Here is a 3,250-nt window from a genome sequence, read left to right as displayed (position 1 = left end):
TACTTGATACACACTTTCGCGCCTAGCCGAAAGGCGTTAAAGAAAGCGCTTATGGGAGACAACCCATCATTTTACTTCGCACTTTATTTTATATTTGAGTCTTGGAAGTTGTTTACTACTGTAGCAACCTCTCCTTATCTTTATTTTATTGCATTGTTGTGCCAAGTAAAGTCTTTGATAGTAAAGCCAATACTAGATTTGGATTGCTGCGCAGAAACAGATTTCTTGCTGTCACGAATTTCGACCTGCCTCTTCAGTAGGTATCTCAGAAAAATCTGCCAATTTACGTGCGTGATCCTCAGATATGTACGCAACTTTCATTCAATTTGGGCATTTTCATCTGAGCAAGTCTGGTGCCACTTTAAAATTCATCTTTACGAACTGTTCTGTTTTGACAGATTCTGCCTTTTATTTCGCATTGCCTGTTTTGATATGTAAGATGGATTTCTTTGTTTAATTAACTTTCAGTAGCTTTGTGCATTGTCCAAGAAGTGTTAATAATGATTATGTCACCTCTGAATATATGAATTATGCACTGACCCTCTAATGAGTTTGTTTCGAGTTTGGTGTGAAGGAAGTTTTCAAGGGTCAAGAGAGGGGGATGATACAATATGATCAAGAAGAGTGAAAAGTCAAAGCTTGGGGATGCCCCCGTGGTTCATCCCTGCATATTTTAAGAAGACTCAAGCGTCTAAGCTTGGGGATGCCCAAGGCATCCCTTCTTCATCGACAACTTATCATGTTCCTCTAGTGAAACTATATTTTTATTCCGTCACATCTTAAGTGCTTTACTTGGAGCGTCTGTTTGTTTTTATTTTTGTTTTTGTTTGAATAAATCGGATCCTAGCATTCTTTGTTTGGGAGACAGACACGCTCCGCTGTTTCGTATGAACAAATATATTCTTAGCTTTATCTTTAATGTTCATTGAGAAATTTGAACTAGTTCATTCATTGTTATATGGTTGGAAACGGAAAATGCCGCATGTGGTAAATGGTTTAATGTCTTGAATAATGTGATACTTGGCAATTTTTGTGCTCATATAGATCTTGTTTAAGCTCTTGCATCATGTACCTTGTACTCATTAATGAGTAACTACATAGAGCTTGTTAAAATTTGGTTTGCTTGATTGATCTCTAGAGTCTAGATATTTTCTGGTTGAGGTGTTTGAACAACAAGGAGACAATGTAAAGTCTTATAATAGTTACAATATGTTCATATGTGAGCTTTGCTGCACCTTTTATACTTGAGTTTGCTTCAAACAACCTTGCTAGCCTAGCCTTGTATTGAGAGGAATTCTTCTCGTGCATCCAAATCCTTGAGCCAATAACCATGCCATTTGTGTCCACCATACCTACCTACCACATGGTATTTCGCCGCCATTCCAAAGTAAATTACTTGAGTGCTACCTTTAAAATTTCTATTCTTTACCTTTGCAATATATAGCTCATGGGACAAAATAACTTAAAAACTATCGTGGTGAAGAATATGTACTTATGTGTCTTATTTCTTAGTAAGTTGCTTGTTGAGCGGTAACCATGTTTTCTGGGGACGCCATCAACTCTTTTACCTCTGTTGAATATCATGTGAGTTGCTATGCATGTTCGTCTTGTCTGGAAGTAAGGGCGGTTTTCACAATCAAATGGTTTGAGTATGCATACTCGTTAGAGAAGAACATTGGGCCGCTAACTAAAGCCATGATTCATGGTGGAAGTTTCAAGTGTGGACAACTAATCCTCAATCTCTTATGAGAATATTAATCGTTGTTAAATGCTTATGCATTAAAGAGGAGTCCATTATCTCGTTGTCTATGTTGTCCCGGTATGGATGTCTAAGTTGAGAATAATCAAAAGCGAGAAATCCAATGCGAGCTTTCTCCTTAGACCTTTGTACAGCGGCATAGAGGTACCCCTTTGTGACACTTGGTTGAAACATATGCTATGCAATGATAATCCGTGTTAACCCAAGCTAATTAGGACAAGGTGCGAGCACTATTAGTATACTATGCATGAGGCTTGCAACTTATAAGATGTCTTATACATAACTCATATGCTTTATTACTACCGTTGACAAAATTGTTTCTTGTTTTCAAAATGAAAAGCTCTAGCACAAATATAGTAATCAATGCTTCCTCTCGCCAAGGGCCTATCTTCTAATTTATTGTTGAGTCAGCTTGCCTATTCTTTCTATCTTAGAAGCAAACACTTGTATCAACTCGTGTGCATTGATTCTTACATGTTTACTTATTGCACTTGTTATATTACTTTGTGTTGACAATTATCCATGAGATAAATATGTTGAAGTTGAAAGCTACCGCTGAAACTTATATCTTCCTGTGTGTTGCTTCAATGCCTTTACTTTGAATTTATTGCTTTATGAGTAACTCTTATGCAAGTCTTATTGATGCTTGTCTTGAAAGTATTATTCATGAAAAGTCTTTGTTATATGATTCATTAGTTTACTCATTATCTTCATCATTGCTTCGAATCGCTGCATTCATCTCATATGCTTTACAATAGTATGATCAAGATTATGATAGCATGTCACTTCAGAAATAATCTTTGTTATCGTTAACCTACTCGAGGGCGAGTAGGAACTAAGCTTGGGGATGCTTGATACGTCCCAAACGTATCTATAATTTCTTATGTTCCATGCTACTTTTATGATGATACTCACATGTTTTATACACATTATATGTCATTATTATGCATTTTCCGGCACTAACCTATTGATGAGATGCCGAAGAGCCAGTTGCTGTTTTCTGCTGTTTTTGGTTTCAGAAATCCTAGTGAGGAAATATTCTCGGAATTGGAGGAAATCAATGCCCAGGGTCCTATTTTTGCACGAAGCTTCCAGAAGTTCGAGGGGGAGACGAAGTGGGGCCACGAGGTGGCGACACAACAGGGCGGCGCGGCCTGGGCCCTGGCCGCGCGGCCCTGGTGTGTGGGCCCCTCGTGACGCCCCTTGACCTCTCTTCCGCCTACTTAAAGCCTCTGTCGCGGAACCCCCAGTACCGAGAGCCACGATACGGAAAACCTTCCAGAGACGCCGCCGCCGCCAATCCCATCTCGGGGGATTCAGGAGATCGCCTCCGGCACCCTGCCGGAGAGGGGAATCATCTCCCGGAGGTCTCTTCATCGCCATGATCGCCTCCGGATCGATGTGTGAGTAGTTCACCCCTGGACTATGGGTCCATAGCAGTAGCTAGATGGTCGTCTTCTCCCCATTGTGCTATCATGTTAGATCTTGTGA

This window comes from Lolium rigidum, chromosome 6 (genome assembly GCF_022539505.1).
Source record: "Lolium rigidum isolate FL_2022 chromosome 6, APGP_CSIRO_Lrig_0.1, whole genome shotgun sequence".
Classification (NCBI taxonomy): domain Eukaryota; kingdom Viridiplantae; phylum Streptophyta; class Magnoliopsida; order Poales; family Poaceae; genus Lolium; species Lolium rigidum.
The sequence above is the reverse complement of the archived record's forward strand: the minus strand, read 5'-3'. Positions refer to the sequence as shown.